The 16,182-nt window shown below is 36.8% G+C and overlaps 1 protein-coding gene across 14 annotated transcripts in view; it reads left to right on the top strand.

The window, feature by feature from the left end:
- The window catches only part of Braf (B-Raf proto-oncogene, serine/threonine kinase), a 199,865-nt gene that overhangs the window by 55,940 nt on the left and 127,743 nt on the right, over positions 1 to 16,182 (top strand). Inside the window, exon 2 of one of the 14 annotated variants that reach the window (XM_063250603.1) lies at positions 11,729 to 11,757. The exons of the other annotated variants lie outside the window; for them this stretch is intronic. The gene's annotated coding sequence lies outside the window, so the exon portion shown is untranslated. The remainder of the gene's footprint in view (positions 1 to 11,728; positions 11,758 to 16,182) is intronic. 14 annotated transcript variants of the gene reach the window in all.

The following is a 16,182-nucleotide window of genomic DNA, read 5'->3' as shown; positions in this document are numbered from 1 at the left end:
ATAAGAGTAATTCTACCACTTATTAGTTGTTTGGCATGTTTCAAGTCTTTTACCTTCCTGTTTACTCACCTGTAAAATAGGAATAATAGCCAGGGATATAGCTCAATGGCATAAGTGCCTGCCTGAGAAACACAAGGTCCTGAGTTCAATTCCTGATACCAAAAAAGAAAGAAAGAAAAGAAACAGGAATAGCACTATCTACCTCATAGAGTTGTTGGGAAGAGCTAAATGAATTACTATAAACATAGTATATAAATAGTGCCTGGTACAAGGTGGACGTACTTAAAATTGGTACATGTTGCGTAGTGTTCCTAGCATCTATTTGTTAGTTTGAGTATATGGCACAGGTAAAATGGGATTGAACTCTTGAGAGACTGCACATTAATTGACAAATTAAAAATTTTTGAAAACTATTTTTTGAAGAGGAAAAGCAAAGCACATGAAAGAGCCAAATTTTTCAAACTGAGTATATAGTATCTTTAATATATTCACATGCAGTCTAGTGCTCTTCATACAACATTTTATTTTAGGGTTTACTGGGAAAAAATAGGTAAAACTGTTGCATGCATTTTAATGCTGTCTTTCTTTAGAGTCTTGTAAGTACCATTCAAGATGAATTTGGAAGAAAAATTGGCTATTTAGACATGCCTCGGGACCTCAGAGTTTAATTGTCTCAAGGAACTACAGATGAGAAAAACTACAATATGTTGAGTAAAGTGGCTTCTACGTCTGTGGCCTTAGCTGTACTCTACTATAGTACTTCTCTGTCAGTTAAACTCCCCTGAATGTGATTTCATCAATTTCCTTTGAACTTACAGTATAAAATTTTTAGTATTTTTATGCAGGCATCACCTAAAAACTACCTGATTCGTGCTAGGCAGTAAACCTAGGTGCTAGAAATACAGTGATGAATGTGGTAGATGTAGATCCCAACTTCACAGAAATTACAGGTCCTAATAAATAATTACCACAGTTACTTGTGACAGTGTTTTGTCACAGATTTTTAATTTGTGATAGTAGGAAGTGGTCTAGAATGGTAAACTAGAGATTTGGAGAACTGAGAAGAGACCTGAGACAGAAGGATACAGTGAGAGAAGATTATGCCTGGGAGTTGTACCAAAGGCAAGTATGATACACTGTTAACATGAAAGTCATAAGCTTGGGCTGCTCTTACTGTTTCGCATGATATGGACGTATTTTTTTTTTTTTATTTAAAGAAAGACCAAACAAAATAGAAAATGGGCAGAAATAGTACATACTTTCAAAGAAAATTAAACAATAATAAATCACTAGCTGATGTATACATATTGTCCCCCCACAAATAGTTGCTCAAGATACACAAGTGGAACATATAAGTGGGAATTCAACCAGGGAGTCTGCAAGCAATTCTGTTCAACTATCCAACAAAAACTAAGTAATATGGCTATCAATCCTATACACTTAGACATGTATGCATTTATCCATATCTTCATTTATGTTGAGATCTAACAAAACTTATTAAGTTAAAATCCTTCTGAACAAAGATAAATAATATTGCTGGATTTCATATCATAACACTCCAGAATCAGCACTGGATACTGCAGTGCCCCTTTCTTTCCTTCAAAGTATTTGTTCATTTCATCATGTGTTATAAGATCAGTTCTCATAAACTGTTTATAGGTTTTACGCAAGCATGAATCTTAACATGTATTTCTGTCCTTTCTATATTAGAGGGAGAAACAGAGCAAAGCAGGACAGAACTAAACTTCTTCCTATAGACACATAAAACTAAAAAGACATATAAAACTGCTGTATAAGGAGTTCTACCGTGGTCACTGTGCTGTTTCTTCTTCTTATCAACAGAATTGGCCATATCATTAGATAAAGTATAATTGAACATATCAGTACATAACAGGATTAACAGAAATACAACTTTGTAGACAGTGTAGAGCTACAAAAACAGGTAGTAATCAAATTAGAATGGATATCGTGGTGAATCATTGTCATTTTCAGTATAGTTGTCTATACACCTCAACTTGATACCAGCAACCTAACAGTTTTGAATAAAATCTGTCAATAATAAGTAGCAATCAAACAAGTCAGATTTAACTAAGATCAGTCATGATACAACAGTATAAGTCATACAGGGATCCTGACTGAGTTAATAGGAAATTAAAAATGACCACTGTGCTATGTCCTGATAGCTTCAGGACAACTGTCTGTGCCCTCAGATCCAGTGCTTGTATACATACTAGAATGGAACAAGTTCTAACCAAGCAGAGTGTTGTGAGTAATAGGGGGTTTAATTCCTGATACACTATTAGCTATATCTTCTGCTGTTTTTTTTTTTTTAAGACTGTTCCTCCCCTTTACTCCCCAAGAATGAACTGTATTTTTGGGTCTCCCCAACACTCACGGTTTTGTATTGGGGGGACAACCTGTTATTTACCTAGGTGTTTCTGAACTTTCTCACTCCTGGGCTGGATTTCTTGTTATATTTCTTCATTTATTAAAGCCTGTCTGTTCAACCTATCCATAATTACTAGTCTAGTTACCCCTATTACTCTCTGATTCCCTGTCACATTGAGTTCCATTTTCTCATGTTTGATTTTGGTCCATATAACCTTCTTTAGGCTTACTATATTTCCTATAAAGAGCCTCTCGGTGGACCCTACCTCTTGGTCCACTCTTCCTGAGATTCTCTGTTTTTTGCCTTAAGTTAGTGTATCTAGGCCATCTATATCAGAAATTATATCCAACCTTCTTTGCCTCATTTCTGTTGTGGTCTTTTTTCTGTCATTAGTTGTCTGTTTTTCTTCTTCATTTTGCTTTCTGCTCCATTCATTGTGTCCTCTCTGCCACTGTTTCTGGAATCCTGGTACTTTTCTCTCTCTTTAGAATGTCCTGCAGTATTCTCTGTAGAATTGGGTTGGTGGTTGTGAATTCCCCCAGCTCCTCTTTATCTTGGAAGCACCTTGTTTCTCCATTAATTTCTAGGGACAGTTGTGCAGGATATATCAATTGGGCTGGAGATTATTGTCTTTCAAAGCTTGGATTATTTTGCCCCACACTCTTCGAGATTTTGATGGTTTGTGCCTAGAAGTCTGCTGTAATTCTGATGAGTGTTCCCTTGTAAGTGATCTGTTTCTTGTCTCTGACAGCTTTTAATATTCTGCTCTTATATTTGATTTCTGGAATCTTGATTATTATATACCTAGGTGTAGTTCTGTTTTGATTGTAGGTGGCTGGAGTTCTGTATGCCTCATATATCTGAGCATCTTTACCTTTTCCTATGTTTGGGAAGTTTTCCTTGATTATTTCTGTGAATAGCCTTTGCAGTTCCTTTGTTTATATCCCTGCTTCTTCATTTACATTCTTAAGTTTTTGTTTTGTTTTGTTTTGTTTTGTTTTGTCTTTTTCATTTTTATCGGTACCAGGGATCGAACTCACGACTGCCTGCTTGCAAGGCAGGTGCTTATGCCGCTGAGCTAAATCCTCAGCCCCTCGTTTACATTCTTTATTCATAAGTTATAGATCCTCTTGTCATCTTCTAACCTTTGTATTGTTACTGCTTGTTTCCTTGTTATTTTTAAGTTTTTCCTTTCATGTTTCCACATTATAAACCTGTCCTCCAGTTCAAATAATGTATTGTTAGTTTCTTTCAAGCTGTTATGCCAGCTTTCAATAGAGTTTTTAGTTTCCTGGTAATCTCTTTGAACCTGTTTCATGTATTCTGTGTTTTCTCTATTTTCTCTGTCAAACAGTTCTCCCCCTTTTTTTTGTTCTTCCATTCTACCATCTTTTTTTCTTGGGAGATGCTTAGCGTTTCTTTAACTATTCTACTTATATCTTGCTTTACTTGGTTAAATACTTCACTTTTGAACTTGTCTATGAGGTCCCAAAGATATCACTTTATGTCTATTGGTGCCATGCCTGATACTGCATGTTTTCTGTCCTCATTCTCCTTTGCATTTACCTTTCCTGGATCAGTGTTCTTAGGATTGGGGACTGAGGACCCTTTCTTGTTGCCTCCTTCTCATAATTTTGTTCCTTCCATATAGGCGTATATAGGAGGCCCAGCTTCTTTCTTTGTCGGTTTCAGTTTGTCTGAAGCATGCTGACTAGGTGGTCCCGCCCACTGTAGTGTACTAGGAGGTACAGACCCGGGCAGCCTATGGTGGGCCTGCCCTTCCAGGTTAACCTACTGAGGGCTTCACTGTGTTAGGATGCACTGCCAGTCATAGGGATTTGATTTGGGCTAGCCTATTGGGCCTCAGTCCATGGCATCACCCAGGTCAAGTGCTCCCCACCAATCCCGCTTGAGAAGGGAATATGCGACTGAAGTCCTTGTATCGCCCTGTTCCGGCCAGTCTGCTCAGTCCCAGAATGTCCTGTGTTGGAGCCTCTTTGTCTATGTAAAGGTCTTTATTCCTCTCACTTACCACAATGCAGGGTTCCCCGCCAGCTCTGCTCTCAATTCGGTTCGCAGATTCCCTCTCAGTGCATTCGCATCTCCAGTGACTTGAAACTAGTGGGCTATCCTGGCTGTGCCAATTCAGGAGTGGCAGCAGCAGCAAGTTCAATCCGCGAGTTCTAGCAGTGGCACCAAGATTTTAGCTGTTTCAATCTAGCACCTGAACTGCCTTTCCAATTGGTTGCTCTCAGCTTAGTTCTTTCCTGGGTCAGCAGGGTATATCTCCCTCTGCTTAGGACTCCCCACACCACACCATTCCTGGAATCTAAGCTGGCTATCTCAGAGAGCCTCTATAGCTGCTGTTATCTATCTACCATCTTTTCAGCACTCTTCCTGGACGTATGTTTTCATTCAATTTAAATCCTCCAAATACAGCTCCATTCAGTTCAGTACTATGTATGTGACAAATATTCAATCCATTTGTTGAGCACTTTTCTGAACAGTGGGGAGCAGTTGAATTTTGTAAAGTTAGGTAAATTTACTGGGTGACTTTGGATAGTTTATGATAGTGTGGACATTATCAGCTTGTACCATTGAGTTTTTTTTCTCCGTAGCATCCTTGAAACCGTAGGATTTACTTGCTCTTAATTGGTCAGGAAAAAAAAAACATTTTTGATCCTTTTATTCAACTTTACAAAATTTGGGGTAAATACCAAACCTAGATTATCGTCTACTTATTGATTTCATGAATACCACTTTCCTATTTTTGTTTCTCATCCTGTCTGGCAAAGAATTGTGGAACTGTGATCAACCAATTCCTAAGTCCTCAATCTCTTCTTTAAACCTTAAAAACATTCTGGCTCTTGATTACAGCACATTCCCATTCACCTTTCTGCAGTTTCTTCACAACCCAAAGACCTGAGGGCAAAGATATTTGTAACCAGTAACTATAAAAATTACTGATATCAGGGGATAGAGGGGAAGTTCCAGGGATTAAAAAGAATAAAAATGAGTTATGTACATATTCCAACTACCCACGATGAATGTGACTTACTACAAACTTGTGCTAATAAAATTTTTAAAAATTACATCTTTACAAAAAAAAAAAATTACATCTTTACTCTTCAGTAAATCCCTGCTTCACTGTATGGGCCTGGCAGAATACTAGTAACATATTATCTCTGCCTGCATCTTAGCAGTTCAATGTGTCGCATTACTTTTATTCCAAAAACCTCAACATTATCAATTCACCTGCTTCTTCATTTTTCCTATAAAGAGTGCATTTTCACTCATTGCTAACTTTCTACAGCTCCACTGTCATCTTTGGACTGTACTTTAAACTTTACTGAGAAATAGGCAGCTGTCAGCATCTTTTCATCACCATGCTACCAACCCATCTACATCTCTACTTTTGGGTACTGGGAATCAAACTCACAAACTTTTGGGTACTAGGGATCAAACTCACAAACTTTTCAGTTTCTAGCAGTCAGGCCTCAGTTTCACCTCAGTTTTCATTTGTTAATAAAGACCATCCCTGACAGTCGAATTCTTCTACTTGTGACTCAGATTTTTTCTCTTGTCGTCTCTAAGGCTTTTTTCCTGCACTTAACATCACTCTTTCCTTTCATCAATTTCTTTTCCTTTACTGGATTTACTCTTCAGTCACAAATGTACTGTTATCTTCAAACTCTGCTATACTTGCGAGTGTATGTAAGTATTAATGACCACTGTTCTAGGATGGTCTGGCCACTATCTCACTTCCCTGTTCTTAGCCAGTAGATTCTTTTCACAGACTAGTTTTTAGTCTACTTTAATATCTTCTCAACTATTTTTGTTGTCTCTGTTTTTTACCAATCTTATAAATGTTAGTAGACCCTAGGATTGAGCCTTCTTTGCCCACACTCCCTTAGAGATACACTAGTCAGTATGTCAGGAACACCCTCCAGCCTTATCTCTCTTGCATACCCAACTGCTTTCTTTTCAGTTAGTCATCCTTTCCTGTTGGTGACATAATGCTTGATTTCTCCCCTTGATGCATCAATGTCTGCTTGCTTAAACTAGAGTTTAGAGTTAGCTTTGATTCCTTGCATTTTTTTCTTATCCATATCCCATGTCTTATCTACTAGTTAGTTGTTTTTTGTGTGTCATTAAAATACATCCCAGCTAGATGGTGGTGCACACACCTATAGTCCCAGCACTCAGGAGACCAAAGCAGGACAATTACCTTAGGTTCAAGGCCAGCCTAGACTACAGAGCAAGACCCTGTCTCTAAAAAATAATAGTATGCAATATAATGATTATGGGCAATTTCCTTGTGCTTGTTTTTGAAATCCAGTATTGTTGTGTATTATTGTTTTGTTTCATTCCCTTTAAAATTTTTGAGGGGTTTTTTTTTTTGGGTACTGGGGATCAAACTCACAACCGTGTACTTGCAAAGCAGGCACTGCTGCACTAAATCCCTGGCCCTTAAAATAATTTTTTAAAAAATTAAAAAATATATCCTAGACAAAATATCTCCATCTCCACTATTCCACCATAGACAGTCATGTCTTGCTTAACCTAAAACCGTAATCTCAACTGGCCTTCCCTACATTCACTCATGCTTCATTTTTCTCTAGAGTGAAAATTAGTGGCAGATACTTATAATAGATACTGCTTCTGTGTTAAGATTGTCCAGAATTATATCCTGATGCCATCATTTTTTTTTTTTTTAAGACATGGTTGAGCCCAGATTCTAGTTCATGTTAGATAAGTGTTCTCACTCATTAAGAAATGCCACCAGCCCCCACTGGCTTTGTGTTTTGTTTTATTTATTGTTTTCTGAGGCAGGGTCCCATTATGTAGTATAGGCTGACCTTACACCTGCCCATGTGATCCTCCTGACTCAGCCTCCCAAGTGCTGATTGTGCCACTATACCCAGCCCCGTTGTAATTTTAAAATAACTTTATCAAGATATACTTCACATGCCATATAAGGTACAATATACAATTTAGTGATTTTTAATTGATCCCAAAGTTTTGCAGCCATCATCACAGGACATTGCAGAATGTTTTTGTTACCCCTAAAATAAATTGCCATACTTTCTAGCCGTCAGGCCTCAGTTTCACCAACCTTCTGGCCTGGAGCAACAAGGAATCATTTTGTCTTCATTGGCATTTAGTGTTACTGATAAAAAAATCCAATGTCATGTTAATTCTACTTATTTTATTGGAAGCTTTTGGATTTTGTCTTGCAATTTTGAATTTCTGGAATTTAATTATGAAACTAGGGTTTCCCCAGGTAGAAGTTTTTTCACTTATATTTAGCTCTCAGTAAGCCATTTGAATCAGAATATTGTTTTTCTTTAGCTCCAAATATTTTTAGTAGCATCTTTATTTCTTCTGTTTATTTGTACCTCTTGCTGTATTTTTAATATTTCAACTCTTGTATTGTTTGGGAAATTTCTCTGTATTACAAGTTACTAACATGACCTTTATCAACATACATTCTACAAATTAACCTTTCTTCTAACCATGTTCGCAGTAATGCTTTTTTTTTTTTTTTTTCTCCATAACTAGTTACTTTGTTTGTTCATGTGATCTTTTTTCTTTTGGTCTGTTGGATTTCCAGTGTCTTATGACTCTTGACTGTGTATTAATTTTTGTGAATAAAAGACTAGTTGATTACAGCAGAGAAGTTTGCAATTATGTATGTCTAGGCTTCTTTTCTAAATCAGAAGTTTGTGGGTTCTCCACAAGTGTTGTGTACTGATTAACTGACTTTCCTCTAAGTGCAGGGATTGTAGCTGACAGACATAGGGCACCCTAATTATAAAAGTAAGGGTATCTTTAGTGTGTTTTATTTCTAGGCGCTAACCAATTTACTACTATAGTTCCCTTTCTTTGTCTCTACTTCCCTCCCCTATTCAAGCATATAGAAAAGTATAGAGAATAATAACTATCCATGCACCCATTATTCAGCTTTGTTGATGCCTTGTGTGTATTTCAGATTTTTATAAATAAGAAACAAATTATAGACAAAGATAAAAGTACTTTAGAGGTTTATCTTTACATTGTACTGCATCAAATTCATTTGGGAAAAATTGACGTCATGACACTGAATCTTCCTGTAAAAGAACATTTACGAATGTCTTTGTCAAGCAAATTACACTTCTGTTTGTAATTTTGTATAAATGTGAAACAAGATTTAGAGGGAGGCTGAAAGTGTATCACTCAGTGGTAGAGGGCTTGCCTAGCATGCACAAGGCCCTGGGTTCAATCCTCAGTACCACCAGAAGGTCATAGAGTAAGTTTCAGCAGAGAAAAACAAAGACATAGCCAGGCACCCAGAATCTTCCAAGATCTGTTAGACATGTGCTTAGGTCAAACAGAACTAGTATTAGTGTACCATGGAAAGGGCTTCTGTGTGAATAACTGGGGCTTTGAGGTTGATGAAGCGGCTTTATTAGGAAGGAGAAGCTTCCTGACTTCTGTGGCTGTCATCAGTCTTTTCTTACATTAAGCAAACAGATATGCTGAGTCAGCTTCCTGATAGGCTACGAAAAGAAGGGCGGAAATTAACTTCTAGAATCATCTGACTTTGTTCTCTCAGTAGGCTTGTGGACATATATTAATTTTTTGCTTGCTCCACAAATTCTTTGTAAATTTTTTGTTTCTTTACCCTCTCTAGATTCTTTAGTTTCAGGAACATCTTCGGAATGCTGCATAAGATCTGTGTCCTTGATCCTATGTCCAGCTGTTCCATTGGTTTTTATAGTTAATGATTAGCTTATAGATTCTGTAGCTATAGAAATATGGAGAACATGTTGCCTATAAATACACTTTTGTCTCTGCCATCTTAGTTTTTACACCCTTTTTCATCTTATCCCAGGCCATTTGCTATAACCTTTTGTGTGTCATAGCTGGTGTCTTAGTCTGCCTCACAATAATGCTTTCCTCTGAGTTTCTTGGGGATATTTTTAAGTTAAGTGATCTCTACTTCTAACATTTTATGGACTTTTTTAGAAATTAATGTTGAATTTTTAAAAAATATTCAAATTTTGTTATTGATTTTAAAATTAATTATATCATAGTAAAAGAATATGATCTATATGGTATTTTTTTATATTTATGAAACTTGGCCTTGCAGCCTAAAATATGATAACTGTGTAGATGTAAAAGGAAGAATACCAGAGCTTGATCCAATCAATAGAAGTCAGTAAACTAGGGAAAAACGCACACAAAAGTAGTGTAAGTAAAAAGCACCTAATAAAGTGGTACAAATAAATAAGATACAAAAATATAAATGAACTAAATTTATCTGATTAAAATACAGCCACCTAGGTTTAAAACATAACAAACTGACAAGAGTCTGTAGTCCATTTTTAAGAGACATGTGCTAGATAAAAGAATGAAATAATACATCCCAGACAAATAGGATAAGAATTCTAGAATATGAAAGTTAATATCAGATAAATTAGACATTAAGAGGAGGAAAAAGGATTGTTGGACAGAAAGAGCATTACTTAACATTAAAGGAAAAAGAAATGAAAAGTTTGAAGGAAAATTCAAACCTACAGAAAAGTTTAAGCACCGTGAACACTCATGTAAATACACAGTCGGGAATGTTGTTAATATTATGTTGTATTTGTTTCTTCTAAGAAAAAGGAAATTCTTTCATGTAACCAAAATATTGTATGTAAAAAGACTTAATAGTTTTACAATCCTACATCTAGTACATGTTCTGCATTTGTGCCAAGAAGATCTTTTAAAGCTATTCTTCATCCTTGTACTAGGATTTGCTCTTTGCATATGGACAGAATTGTATGTTGTCTGTGGGTTCTTGGTTGGGGGGACGGGGTCTCACACATGCCGTGTGTGTGTGTGTGTGTGTGTGTGTGTGTGTGTGTGCGCGCGCGCATGTGCGTTACTAAAGATTGAACCCAAGGACATTCTGCACTGAGCTATGTCCCTAGCCCTTTTTACTATATTTCTTTATTTTGAGGCAGGGTCTTGCTGAGTTAATGCAGATTGGCTTTAACCTTAGCCATCTTCCTGCCTCTTCCTCCCAAGTTGCTGAATTGGAGGAATATTGTACTGCACCCATCCTGTCTTTATTCTTGAACTGACCATGTACTGTTTTATTCATGACATGATTTATTAACAAGTACAGGACAGTTGTCCTGTCCACTTAATACAGAATGTCCCACATTTTGTATTTGTCTTGGTTGCCATTATTTTGACTTGTGAAAGGAAGGTAAATGTCCTACCTTCCATGTTTGTCTGATTATTTCATTGTAGTGCTTTTGGTATTTCTCTATAGTTCTTCTAAATTAGAAGCTAGGTATCTAGGCTTGCTTAGATCAGTTTAAGCATTTTGTAAGTGTACTTTACCGATGATGTTAACATTTATGTTGTATCACATCAAGAAGCACTTATCAGGTTGTCTCATTATTCTGACTCACATCTTTCACTGTAAAATATGATTTTCCTTTTGCTTACTTAGGTTTGCCCTCATTATTACTAGTCTTTAGGCTCTCCATTTCTGTTTGTTTCCTATAGCTGCTGTAACAAATTAACCCAAACTTGTTCATTTGTAACACCACAGATTTGTTCTTACAATTCTGGAGCTCATAAATCCAGAGTTTCACTGGGCCAAAGCCTTTGTGTCAACAAGGCCACACTGATTCGAGGCTCAAGGCTTATCTAGACGTGAGTAATGCCAAACCTTTTAGAGTTTTCAATGATCCAAACAGCCTGCTGCAGCATGCACTGTGTCTAACTTTTACCATCACTGCTTTAGACTGTAGGAAGAAACAGATTCCTTTGGAAAACATCTCTCATTTTTAAAGCCAGCACTTAGACATATTTAAATCTTCTCTGTATGTTTCATATGACTTTATTGCTTATGATTACATTTAGGTCCCACCCAAATAATCCAGGATACTTCTCATTTCACGTACTTAAAATCCAGGTGTGGTAGCGAACACCTGTAATCTCAACTCAGAGAAATCACAAGTTTGAGCACCACTTGAGCAATTTAGCAAGCCCCTGCCACAACATTTAAAAGAGATCTGAGGATGTAGCTGAGTGCAGAAACCTTGAGTTCAATTCTAGTACTGCAAAAACAACAGCAACAAAAAAATCACAGTTGCTTTTGCTTTCAGCATCTATAGGTTCTGTATTGTAGAATATAGTCTTCTTGGAAGGGGCCATTATTCATTTTACCATGCTACCTTTCTTATTACTTCTAGGTTCAGTTTTCTTTTTCTGAGTTGTTAGCTGTTTTAATCTTTTTTGACTTGTTGAGAAATATGACAACAGTTTAACAACTTTTTTTCTCTCGGTTGATTTCAGAATTTGTCTGGTCCTCCACTTCAACTTGTGTAAGTAGTTTTATTTTTCATGGCCAGAACTCAGTGTACTATTTTAATCTCAGTATTTTTTATTTTGAACCAGTTTGAAAATTTCATGGCTATTTTCTATTCACTTATCTCTCCTGAATTTGCTAATACCATTCTTCATGTCTTTCACATTTTCCCTTCATTTATCTGAACCTTGTAGTTAATTTTTCTCAGAATCATCTTTCATTTCTTTATTTCTTTGGTTCTAATCTGTTTACTTCACTGAAGGTCTTGTTTTTTGTTTTTATTTTTTGGTTCTGGTATTGAACCCAGAGTCTCACCCATTCTAGGTGCTATACCACTGAGCTATATCACTAGCCCTTCATGTAAATTTTTATTTTCACGACTATATGATTCAAAATGATTCAAAATGTAAGTCTTTATGACTTCCTTATGATTATATTTGTTTTCTATTTTTCATGGATATTCAGATATCTCCCCCCACACACACACACACACACACACACTAGACAATCTCTTGGCTCTTTGCATTCAGTACTAGAGTTTTCCCAACAATTTTCTTGGAATTTTAGCTTCTGATGTCTGCCTGCCTGTCTCTGTCCTATCCCATTTAATCCTTTTTTTCCCTTTCTGTTAGAGTAGTTTGCTGGGCATGGTGATGTGTGCTTATAACCACACGTTTGGTGAGGCTGAGGCAGGAAGACCACAAAGTTGAACCCATACTAGACCATTTAGCAAGACCTTGTCTCCAAATGAGTCAGTCAGTCAATCAGTCAATCAATCAATAAGAGAGAGAGAGCGAGCTGGGAATGTAGCTCAGTACAAAGGTACTAAATTCAATCCTTAGTCCCAGAATAGTCCTGTAATTTTCTCCTTTGACCTAATAAGTATCTTGTTACTGTGTTCCTAACTAATGACTGTATCATTAAGAGAGCTTTTTATTGCAGTTCAGATATTTTTTGGTTTCAGTAGCACAAAATGAATTTAAGAGGTTTTTAAATATACTATCACCTATTAATAATTGGTATTATAATAATTATGTTCTTTTAAAGATTTGATAGAAACGTTAAGCATGTTCACAGAGATGAAGAGGACTAGTGACTGTAGTTATTCTGTACTGTAGCTACCCTTTAGTTCTTTCCATAGCAGTTGATCCACATTTTTGTTTTAACAGGAATCTTTTTTTTTTTTTTTTTTTTTTTTTTTTTTATCAGATCACACTTACGACCTTGCACTTGCCAGGCAGGCATTTGTGCCGCTGAGCTATATTCCCAGTCCCAACACAGGCATCTTCTGAACTACACTTTAGGTTTTTCGTTTGTTTGCTGACCTATACTTATTAAGAAATTCTCACTCTTTTTGGAGACAGAGTTCTGCCTTTTGGGAAATTACTAGAAATGACCAGTTGTTTACTAAGGCTGTCTGGTGTTAATTATGTGATACAGGGAAGAGATCAAGACAGGACAGGAAATGTTTTAGTAACTTTCTTAAAACTTTGAAAATTTTTCCATTCCTGTTAGGACTGTTGTAAAAGCTGTCCATCTTTTTCTAAGAAGACATATTAAGGCTAAAACTATGTATCTATTACTAGCTTTACAAATATCTGATTCTACTTTTTAATATACATGTATTTTATAAAAAGCACCAAGTTCTTTAACTCTTTTGAGAAATGTACATTTTCTCTCAAACTCATCTTTTCTAATTTCAACTAGGGTCATTATAATTTTTTTTCTGTTCTTTGGATAAAAAATTAGTTTGCATCGTGCCAGGTGTGGTGGCACATGCCTGTAATCCCAGCACTCAAGAGGTTGAGGCAAGAGGATTATTGCAAGTTGGAGACCAGCCTGGGCTATAGAGATAGACGGAGCTCAAGGCCAGCCTGAACTGCATAGTGAGAATTTTGAAAAGATAAGAAACCTGACTTCTAGCCACTACTGGTCTGGGCCCCACCCTCCCAAAGCAATTTTATTGGGCAAGGGACATAGCTCAATAGCACAAGTACCTATCTGGCAAGCACAAGGTCATGAGTTCGATCCCCTAGTAACAAAACAAAAAAACCACAATCTTAACCATTTTCTGCTCCCGAAAAGAAAATTTCATTCTAATCAGTACAGTCTACTCATTGCCCCATATTCATTTCTCTAATCTCTTTCCTTTCTCTGTTTCTCCACGTCCCAGGAAGCAGCTCTTTATGCTAACTGAATGTGAGTTTTGTCTGGAGTTGGGAGAACTGTGTGTTGTAGAACACTGAATTCACTGGGTCAAGAAAAGAGTCGTGGGGCTGGGGTTACTTGTTTTTTTCTCTCTCCTGTTCTGAAAATAGTTTAGATCACCAGTTGCTTTTTGTTCTGCTTTGTTATATCCAACTGTATGTATATACCTGAAATATAATTGCAGAGCTGACTGTGGTGGTGCGCACTTACAGTCCTAGCAGTTCTGTCATTTGCAGCAATATGGAGAAACTGGAGACTATGTAATAGGTTAAGTGAAATAAGTCAAGCACTGAAGGCTGGATACCGTATGTTCTCACTTACCATATATATGGAATCTGAAGTTCCTCTCCCTACGAGTAAAGAATGGAATGGTATTTACTAGATCCTAGACAGAGGGACAATTGGAGAGAGAATGATTAGTGGATACAGAGGATAACTGGATGAGTGAAAAAACTTTTAAGGTTCTACAGCAGAGTAAGATTTCTGGTTGACCACAATTAATTGAATTCTTCAAAATAGCTAACAGGATTTTGAATGTTATCAACACAAAGAAATAATAGCATTTCTGAGATGCTAAATATGCCAAATACTGATGTGATCTTGTGCTTGTCAGATGAAGGTGTAAAGGTGTATGAGGTATAAAATTACTGTGTCAATTAAAGATGTAAACTTACTATGTCAATTAATACATATAGAGAGAGAGACACACACACATACATATTTGGTACCAAGAATCAAACTCAGGACTTAACACTTGCTAAGCATGCACTGTACCACTGAGCTATATCTTCAGCCCAAAAGTATGTTTTAAAAATGAAAAAAATATTAGTGACCATGCTAGGCAAGAAACACGAGAGACTGCTTCAGAGACTGTTGAGATAAACTAAGAAATTGGGATGACCCAGATGAGAGTGGTAACAGTGATCCTCCTGCCTCAGCCTCCCAAGTGCTGGGATTACAGGCGGGCAACCACCACCATCTAAGAATCTTATACCTAGATATCAAAAAGGAAAACTTGCTTTTTTCCAGAAAAGTAGTTCAGTGCCATTCACTGAAAAACTGTCTTGAGGCTGAAAGAAACAAAACAATCCAAATATTCCTTAGACAAATAAACAAAGAGTCTTCAGACTCTTGCTCATTTATTTTGCTTTGTAACCTATTATTTCCTTTCTCTTGTGTGCTTTTCCCTTGAGTTGATGTCTTGTTATGTTGTCGAGGGATCCTAGAACTCTTGCCTCAGCCTCCAGCATAACTGAGCTGAGACTACAAGTGCACATCACTATGTGTGAAATCACATCTTTTTGTTATAACTATGAGTAATTTTAAAGGCCATACTTCCTACTGTGTGTTTATGTTAACTATATTTTTTGATAAAACTTTAATACTGCAGATTAAGATCACTTAACACTATCTACCATATAATGTAATTTAAACCAATTCTCATTTTCAACCTGTAGGGAACTTCTGAGCCTGGAGATTGATCACAAGTTTGGGGCAGTAGGAGAACAATGAACACCCCTGGCAAACAAGCTGCTCCAGCCCAGAAAACCTCAGGCTCCAAGGCAATCCAGGCAGTGGGTTATAAGGCAAAGGGGTGTCACATGACTTTATCTTGCTAAATGTATAAACACATGCTCCTACAGTGGTTGAGCAGTTCCTTTCCTCCCATCAGGAGAGAGGGCTCCATTTGACCCCAGCTTTTGTCTCTTTTCTTTATTTTCCCATCCTCTTGCCACCCACCCCCCACCCTACCCCACCCCCACTGCATCAAGACACTGCATAAACCTAAGTTAGAACTCTTAGTGTACTAGGAAACAAAAAACCTAACATATATCTTAAAACAGACGTATTAATATAGATGTCTTTATTATAACCACTAGACTTTTGAATTCTAGACTGACCAGCTGGAAAAATAAATTAGGCCCTGATCGTATTTTATATCTTTTCTTTCAAGGGATTTCGCTTTTCTTTTAATTATCTCTTTTTTTGATACTTTGGAGATCGTATATCTCAGAACCAAGTATCTTGTCATGTTTGAGATAGATAGGAACTTTGCCTTTTATAAAGTGGGGAATGATTTTTTTTGTTTTTTTGTACCAGGGATTGAGGGAAATGATTTTTAAAGGGGAAGATAGACAAGAACTAGTTCTCTTCTGTTTTGTTTTGGTACTTGGGATTGAACTCACAATCTTGTGCTTGCCAAGCAGGCAACTTTATTCTACTTATTTCTGTT

This window comes from Cavia porcellus, unplaced genomic scaffold (genome assembly GCF_034190915.1).
Source record: "Cavia porcellus strain 051 isolate PalLab524CR breed Dunkin Hartley unplaced genomic scaffold, mCavPor4.1 scaffold_6, whole genome shotgun sequence".
NCBI lineage: Eukaryota > Metazoa > Chordata > Mammalia > Rodentia > Caviidae > Cavia > Cavia porcellus.
The sequence above is the reverse complement of the archived record's forward strand: the minus strand, read 5'-3'. Positions and strand labels throughout refer to the sequence as shown.